General features: G+C 49.6%; 1 long non-coding RNA gene across 1 annotated transcript; it reads right to left on the bottom strand.

Annotated features, from left to right (window-relative positions):
- Positions 1 to 694: 694 nt before the first annotated feature.
- LOC107111887 lies at positions 695 to 4766 on the bottom strand. The gene is made up of 4 exons (XR_001482576.1): positions 4724 to 4766; positions 3321 to 3506; positions 3104 to 3189; positions 695 to 802 (listed from the first exon to the last, which is right to left on the bottom strand). It is a non-coding gene; the product is annotated as an uncharacterized LOC107111887 (long non-coding RNA).
- Between the last annotated feature and the right edge of the window lie 4491 nt (positions 4767 to 9257).

Raw genomic sequence — 9257 nt, 5'->3', positions numbered from 1 at the left:
GAAATAACTTCTTCTAACATCGAAGAAATGGTGTTTCCTTTCCCCTGTAGACAATCTTCCACCACTTACATGGTACGACACACCTTCTTTAGGACAGCAGAAAAGAGCAAGAGTCCAGTGGCACCCCAAAGACTAACAACATTTGTGGCAGGGTAGGACCTTTAGTGAGTCGGGGGCTCACTTCTTCAGATACTGTGACTGACAAAAGCTCATACCTTGTCCCCAAATCTCGCTAGTCTTTAAGGTGCTGCAGGACTCTTGCTCTTTTCCACTACTACGGACAGATTAACATGGCTACCTACCCATGTTGATCTATTTACTTTAGGACAGGCAAGCATATGACTCCGTTTCCCCAGTTCTGTTTTCCTTCCACAGAACATACCCACACACTCCTCTTTCCTTCCACACCCTCAGTTCCTACCTCTAGCCCTTTTGCAAACACAGGTCAAGGAAGCCCCAGGCTGGAGGGAAACACCTCCTCTGACTGATCCACCCTCTCCAAAGGAAACATCCCTGGGCACCAGCTTCTCCTCACGTCCTCTCGTTTGGTGCTCCATTAGCCACAAGGAGGAACCGGGACTCCAGCCAGGTCTATCTACAGGATCACAGAGCTTGGGCATCATCACTCCCCACAGTATGGAGGGGCGAGTCAAGGGAAAACGAACTCCTTACCAAAAAGAGAGGCCACGTTCCCAAAGTTCTCCAGCATGACCTCCTTGTAGAGAGCTCTCTGGGCTGGGCGCAGCAGGGTCCACTCCCCCTGGGTGAAATACACGGCCACCTCTTCAAAGGACACCCCAGCCTGCAAGAAGAAGGGGGCATTTCTTAATATCAGTGGGAAACTCATTTATGCAGTAGCCAAATTGCTCACTCACACCTTTAATGCCAGTAGCTCACAAAGTAGAATTTTTGCTCACAAGACTCCACGGCTTAGAGGGAGCATTGGCGGCAAGAGGAGCAGATCCGTTGAGGCAACAGGCCAGAGGTGTCACGTCCAGTTCTTAGTGGACAAAAACTGCACTGCAAAACTGCATCTCAAAATCCCCACAGACCCTACATTTCTGATCCCTTGCCCCTCCTCTAAGAACAGGACTTTCTTGTAACAACAGAGGTGTAATGTGGTTCATCTCAAAGAACATTTCGTCTTACAATAAAAGCAGCACTGGATAAGTGTTAGGGCCTTCTCCTCCCATGACCCACCTGCCATTTGTTTGAGGGGACCTTAAAGGTGTTCAGAGTTCTGCAGGGAATTACAAAATATCTTGAAAGGATTTTGAAAATTTGAAAAAATTTAGTATTGACAAATCTCACTTTCCCCACTTTGTTTCCTTCATGGGCATCTCTGAAGTCTCATTCCTGGCACCTCATCAGGTAAATGGGCTCCAGTGGGCATTGTGTGTATCGTTGAACCCCAGGCCTTTCTTCTGTGGGATATTGGATTTTAACAGTACCCTCAAAACCAGTTAGCTGGTGCATTTTTCACGTCGTCTGATGATGTGGAAAGGGACAAATTTTGTGGGCATTACTGCTGTTAGATATTCATACTCCCCGTTTCCTCCAAAAACACCTTTCACCCTGGAAATACACTATTGTGTGAACTACATTTTCAGATGTATCCAACCCCTTCAAGTTTTAAGTGTTTAGTGAACAGTTTTTAAATTGGTGGTGAACCAGTTTGAGAGATAAGTTAATATTATGAAGTATATAACTTGTTTGTAATTTTGATCCAAGTTATAAAATCAGTTTTTTGACGTCTCATTAAAAATCATAAAAGCTGCGACTCCTTATCAGGAGACAAGCACGTTTGTATTTAGTTCTCCGTTCCTTATGAGGAACAACTAAGTCTGGATGCTCAGAACAGATTGTGATCTTATCACCTTCCCAAGAGAAGAGCAGCCATTGTGTCTTTGTCCCAGAACGTCTCAGAACAACTCACAATAAATTTCGATACGCACAGGTGAACGTCGTGAAAAGTCTCCTCAGGCACCACCTTCAGACTGTCCAGCACTGCAAACTGGGCTTCTTCTGCCGGACCATTGAACAATAACATCAGCCACCCCACCTTTTTTGTTTTAACATCAAGGCCAAGAAACATTCCGTGTGACTCAAAATCCAGCTCTCCACGCCCTGACCTGGATAGCCCAAACAAGCCCGATCTCATCAGATCTCGGAAGCTAAGCAGGGCCGACCCTGGCTGGTACTTGGATGGGAGACCTCCAAGGAATACCAGGGTCATGATCAGTGTTCCCTCTAAGCTGAGTTAGTGTGAGCTAGCTCACAGTTTTTTAGCCTCCGGCTCACACATGTTTGTCTTCACTCAGGACGGGATGGCTCCAGAGCAAACTGATTTATGCAGTAGCCAAATTGCTCTCTCACCACTTTAATGCCAGTAGCTCACAAAGTAGAATTTCTGCTCACAAGACTCCACAGCTTAGTGGGAGCCTTGGTCATGATGCAGAGGCAGGTGACAGGAAGCCAGCTCTGAACGTCCCTTGCCTCCATGCCCCACTAGGGGTCGCCAGATGTCAGCTATGATTTCCAAGCTAAAAAATAAAATCTCCTCCACTAGGACTGCCAATTCTGGCTTGGGGAACGCCTGGAGATCTGGGGGTGGTGCCCTGGAAGGGCGGATGGGAAGGAGGGAGCTCAGCAGAGGGACAGGACATGGTGGAGGTTGCCCTGATCTCCCTCGTCTAGAGATAAGCTGTAGCACCAGGAGAACTTTGGACCTCACCTGGAGTTGGTAGGCCCACTCTGCACATGCACATCTAAGAACATAAGAACAGCCCGATATTCAGACCAATAGTCCATCTAGTTGCACATCCCATCTCAAACAGTGGCCAACAGGGCATAGAGGCTGAGGCCTTCCCCTCATGTTGCCTCCTGGCTCTGGAATCCATCCTAACAAAACTATAGTTTTCCTGAAGCTGCAAAGGATTCTCTGCACACGCCACCCTAGACAGCAGGTGGTCATCTTCTGCCTTCCCAGTGGACAGCACCAGAATCAAGCAAAAGGAACCCAATCCTCTCAGCTCTGCAACAGAGAAAGAAGTATCTCTGCCCTCTGACCGCACGTCTTCCCAATGAAACCCCACCCCAGTACCTGAGCTGGCCGCATGGTGACTCTTTTCCTTTCAGCACCTGGAGGAGATGGCGGAGAAGGCCTCAAAGGCATTTTTCTGCTGCTGCCTGGGAGGGAGAGAAAGAAAGAAAGAAAGGAGGGAAACCGTTTTTGCTGTCCCTTGGCCTTTCCTTTAGGAATCCTCCTGCCTTCCCTCCCCACCCCCAACCAAAGTCAGGACGCCTTTTCCCATCATTACCTGCGTCTCCATCCAATGCATGTCTCTATGGAACCTGGACCTACTTGGTCCCTGTCCAACCTCCTGAGGTGCCCAATTCAGATTCTGCACTCAGGGTTTTGCAGCGGCCTCCCGGTTCCACACAAAGGTGTCAAGAGGCTTTCCCGGATGCAGGAAGACACGTCCAAGAGGAGGCACGATCTGCAACTGAATATTCTTATAGCATTATAATGCATGCCTTTCACGTTCTATCTCTGCAACAAAAAGGGCTAGTGGTTTATTTATGTTTAAAAAAATGAAAGCAGAGAATTCAGAGAGGCTGATACACTGACTTCTTATTTACTGATATATAACACATGCACCCACGGCAGGGTAATGTGGGGTGGGGCTAGGGAAATGGCAGTCGTGTGGGCTGCCCCAGGGGAAACCTGGACTTTCCCGCCCACATGGCTGCTATCCAGTCTTTACTGCTGTACTTCCCAAGACTCCACAGGAGGAAAACAAGTTTAGAAAAGAGTGGAGAAAAACCAGGGAAATCTTGGAAGGTGCCTAAATGAACCACTGTGGTGTGGGGAGCAGGGGGAAAAACCTGCTTCCTGAAAGAATGGAACTCAAGGAAAATAACCCTTGTGGGGAAAGTGTAACACACCTGCATTCGTTTTCAAAAGAAAAACAAAACAAAACAGCAGGGCCTTCTAGCTGAGAAGGAATCTGGAGAACTGGGTTTGATTCCCCGCTCCTCCACATGCAGCCAGCTGGGTGATTTTGGGTCAGTCCCAGGCTGCGGCCACACACACTAAATAATCCACTTTCGGTGCACTTTCCAACTGGATTTTACTGTGTGAACTGGCAAAATCCAGTTGGGAAGTGGGTTGGGAGTGGAGTATTTAGTGTGTGTGACCACAGCCACCGTTCTCTCAGAGCTGTTCTCTCAAGAGCAGTTTCTGTCAGAGGTCTCTAAGCCCCACTTGCCTCACAGGGTGTCTGCTGTGGGGAGGGGGAGGGAAAGGAGTTCCTAAGCCGCTCTGGGACTCCCAGTGAAGGGTGGGGTGGAAATCCAGCCTCCTCTTCTTCCTTCTTCAAGTGCCACAGTCTGTGTGCCAGACTGAGTCCCCCCCCCCCTCGGCTTTTCCTTCTGCACTCCTCCTGCATCGCTGCACCTTCCAAACTATCTCCCCCTCGGCACCCCTCACTTCCCCCCTCCTGCCTCTGCTACTTCCTTCTCCCCCTCAGCTCCCCCCCACACACACACACACCAAATCTCCCCGGGGTGGTGGGGGTGCACTTATTATTATTTGAATTTTTACCCCGCCCTCCCAGCCAGGGCGGCTTACCCAAATGCAGCACGTAATGACAATAGTACATAACATATAAATTAGATTAAAACAATTCTAAAACCCTTTAAAGTGCTAATAAGCACTGACCAGGAATGGGGAGGGAAGAAGCCGGAGATGAACGCGAGGCGCCTATATAGCCCGGAAGTGACGGCACACATAGGGGGATGACGCTCTGGTTTGTGGGCAATTAGCTTCTACCATAGAGTTTTGCCCCAAAACCAGAGCATTCCCCCTGACGTGCCTACGTCACTTCCGGGAGACGGCAATCAGCTCGCCTTTATTTCTGGCTTGGGGGGGGGGATTGCCGTCACTAGACAGCTGGCTGGGAGGAAAGGAGCGCGAGACAGGGGAGGGGGCAGCGCATGTATCTCTCCTCCCCCACCCCAAATTCCCCCCTCAGCTTCCTCTGATGCCGCAGAGGGAGCCCCCGAGGTGCAAGGAAGGGTCTCGGGGAGGGGGACTCTCGCTTACCTCCTCCTCCGTATTGGGCTTTCCCTTGCAGCCCCTCCCACGTATCCCCCCCCCGCAAGCCTTTTGGAACACCCCAGGCGGCCCCCCCGCCATTCAAGCAGCAACTTGGGGAGACTCAAGAGTCGGGAAACGTCTCCCCCCCCCCCCCTCCTCCCGTGCCTCTCTAGGTGATGGGTTTGAATTCTGCACCACAAGCCGTTGCGGGGACGTCGTAGCTCTCTCTGATGCAAAGCAGACCCCGCTGCACCCCCCCCCCCCCTTTCCCTCTGCCGTAGGTCTGGGATGACAGCTCCCCAGCCCCACCCTGCTCCTTTGAACTCACCAGCAGATTCCCTCCCTGCCGTTCAAACAGCAGCCCCGGGGGATTCGGAGGGCGCTTCTGGGAGGCAGCTGGAAATGGCTATTATCCCCCCCCCCCCCCAACTGCTGGCTCTCTCGCTTTCGACCATAGAGAAAATCTGCAGTTAAAGCCACCTGGGAGAGACAATGCAAACGGGAAAGGTAGATAAACGTCACGAAGCATGTGATATCCCGCTGCAAAGGAACAGGCTATATTAGGCCTATTTTAATGGGGTTATATGTGTGTGAGTGTATATATATTATGTGTGTGCACACACACATAACTTCTCTGATAGGCATGGGCCATGGGATCGGCTCAGCTGAAATAGATTTTATGTTTCAATTTTTGGAGCCTGTGAGCTGCCTTTCTGCAGAACATAGAAGAAAATGTCATGGTGGTTCAGGCCAGTGGCCTATCCAACACTCTGTGTCACACAGAGGCCAAAACCCAGGAGCCATCAGGAGGGCCACCAGCAGGGCCAGAAGTCCAGGAGCCCTCTCAATTGCCCTCCAAGCATCAAGAAGACAGAGGGTATCAGTGCCTCAGACAGAGTCTTCCACCTATACTTTGTGGCTAATAGCCACTGATGGACCTCGGCTCCAGATGTTTATCCAGTCCCATCTAGAAGCTGTCTATGCTTGTAACCGCCACCACTTCCTGTTGCAGTGAATTCCACATGTTTATTACTGTTTGGGTGAAGAAATACTTCCTTTGTTCTAAGTCTGCCTCTCATTAATTGCATTGAGTGCTCATGAGTTCTTGGATTGTGAGAAAGGGAGAAAAATACTTAAACAGAAGGGCAGGGCTCTTCTGTTTAGGGTTTCTTTTTTCTCTGGTTTGCACTTTGATTTTGCTTTTCCAGTCAGAGGGCCCTGAAGGGTTCTGGCACCAAAGGAAAACATAACTTTTAAAAAAGAAAGAAACAATCCTTAAGAACAAAATAAAAAGCAAGGGTTGAAAACCCTCGAATTGTCGCACTGAATACCCTGTAGTTTAAAGGCTGGAGGAATCCCCTTGGGAATATTTTCCCCTTTTAGAAATTTTCTCCCACATTTAACCCTCCATTCTTCTGGGATTTCAGGGGACATTTTTAAATGTACCTCTGCAACCATGAGAACTAGAAACTTTATTTTTAATAAGTCTGTGATCCCCAGGGACCTTTTGGAAAACACATAGCCCTCTCTTCACCTTGGCATCTCACTGCTCCAAGCTTAATAAAGGGAGTAAACATTCTTGAAAACAGACAAGAATGGCTGCCTATTGGGTTAAAGAGCTTTAGAATGAGAAGACCCTGGTTGCGACTACTGGTCGGGGACTTCTGCAGATATCCTGGCTGAAGTAATTGCAATTCCCTTCCTTTTTGGCACTGCAAATCCCATCATCATCCTGAACTCAGTGACCAACTTTCAAATTTCAAGCTTTATTTTAGGACTAGGGGTTCCACTCGCCAGTGCTCGCTATATTTAAGGAAAGTTTGAATTTTGCGTAAGTAGTTCTGCCTCCTCCTTGAAAAGTTCCAGCAACGCCGGATGAAACAACGGCAACAGCAATCACATTATTTTTTTCCAAACCTTCATCAAAATGAGCTTTATAAAGCTGTCATACTCCACCTTTCTCCTCAGTGAGGACCCAAAGAGGCTGACAGTGTTGTTCTGCCCTCTATTTAATTCTCACAGCAATCCTATCAGGCAGGGAAGAAGAAGAAGAGATTGGATTTATATCCCGCCCTTCATTACCCGAAGATGTCTCAGAGTGGTTTACAATCTCCTTTCCCTTCCCCTCCCCACAACAGACACCCTGTGAGCAGTGTTCCCTCTAAGCTGAGTTAAGGTGAGCTAGCTCAGTTTTTTAGCCTCCGGCTCACACATTTTTATCTTGTCTCAGGAAAGATGGCTCCAGAGCAAACTAATTTATGTAGTAACCAAATCGCTCGCTCACAACTTTAATGCCAGTAGCTCACAAAGTAGAATTTTTGTTCACAGGACTCCACAGCCTGTGAGGTAGGTGGAGCTGAGAGAACTTGAGAGAACAGCTCTGAAAGAACTGAAAGAACTTGTAACTTGATCCACTATCACACCAGCAGCTGCATGTGGAGGAATGGAGAATCAAACCCCGTTCTCCCAGATTAGAGTCCATGCTCTACACTACACCAAACTGGCTCTCTCTTTCCTGGAAGGGTGACTTTGATGGACCAAGGGTTTGATTCGGTATAAGGCAGCTTCATGTGACCTTGGGGTAGTCACACACTGTCAGCCTAACCTACCTCAGAGGGTTGTTGTGAAGACCACATGGAGTAGGAGAGCAATATAAGCTGCCAGGAGTCCCCATTGGGGGAAAAGGGTGGGGTAGAAATGAATTAAATAAATAAATACCAGAGTTTATTCCGGAGGAAGCTTTCATGAGCCAGAGCTCCCTTCCTTGGTACATCCCTAAGTAGGACACATTTATATCAAAGTCTGTGAACAACAGAAAGGTGCTGGTGGATGTATGCTACAAAGAGAGGCCAGCGTAAAACAGAACCTAAAGAGCAGGGGTCATTTCCTGCAGGGCACGTTCCCCCCCCCATAGCTAGCAATCCAAAACAGTCCAGTGGAGCCTGAGCGGTGGGTGTTGCCTTCTGACACACTTCCGGTGATGCCAGGGGGTGTGGCACATGCAAATAAGTTATGCTAATGAGTTATGCTAATGAGCTCCTGCACCTCTTTTTCTGTGGCTGGGGCAAGTGATGCTCTGTATTCTTGGTGTTTTTGGGGAAGGGCAACAGTGGGGGGGGGGCTTCTAATGTCCTGGCCCCACTGGTGGACCTCCTGATGGCACCTGGTATTTTTGGCCACTGTGTGACAGAGTGTTGGACTGGATGGGCCATCCGCCTGAACCAACATTGGCTTCTCTTATGTTCTTATGTCTCCTCCGTTATGTCCCCAGGAGAGCTTTGCGCTCCTTAAACAGCAATCTACTGGTGATCCCCAGCCCTAAAGACATCCGGCTGTCCTTGACCAGAGCCAGGGCCTTTCCAGTCCTGGCCCCAACCTGGTGGAACTCTCTGCCAAATTCCATCAGGGCCCTGCGGGGCAGAGATGTTCCACCAGGCTTTTGGTTGAGGACAGCGACGGTTCCATCTTGGCTGGCAGCCTTCCCCTTCCTTGTTGTCTGCATCTATTTTGCCCTCCTCGCCAATGTTCCCTCTAAGCTATGGAGACCTGTGAGCAAAAATACTACTTTGTGAGCTGCTGGCACGAAAGGTGTGAGCGAGCGAGTGGGCTGCTGCGTAGATTAGCTCGCTGTGGAGCCATCCTTCCTGAGCGAAGACAAAAATGTGTGAGCCGGAGGGTAAGGAACTATGAGCTAGCTCACACTGACTCAGCTCGGGGGGAACACTGCGTCCTCTCCCCTGTCCACGTAGCCGGTAGTGGGAGTTGGAAGGAGGACTGGTTATTTGCCATCTGTTTGTTTTTAATATTGTATTAAGCAGGGGTCATTTCCTGCGGGAGCGCTCCGGCAGTAAGGAGCCCAGGAGGCGGGACACATGCAACAAGCCCCAGCCCCTGCTCCCCGCAGCCCTCAGTCAGAGCAAGAAGCAGCCAGGTAAGTTGCAGAGCTCCCCCTGGCCTCCTGGTCCAAAACAGTCCAGTGGCACCTTTAACACCAAGTTTTATTCAGGCAGAAGCTCTCCCTCCTCTGCCAGGACAGATCTGCACATCTCCCCCTCCCCCAATAGCTAGCAATCCAAAGCAGTTCAGTGGAGCCTGAGCGGGTGTTGTCTTCTGACACACTTCCGGTGATGTCAGGGGGTGTGGCATATGCAAATAA

This window comes from Gekko japonicus, unplaced genomic scaffold, assembly GCF_001447785.1.
Source record: "Gekko japonicus isolate JY-2015 unplaced genomic scaffold, Gekko_japonicus_V1.1 scaffold1659, whole genome shotgun sequence".
Classification (NCBI taxonomy): Eukaryota; Metazoa; Chordata; class Lepidosauria; order Squamata; family Gekkonidae; genus Gekko; species Gekko japonicus.
Note: the sequence above shows the minus strand (reverse complement) of the source record. Positions and strands in the feature narration are given on the sequence as shown.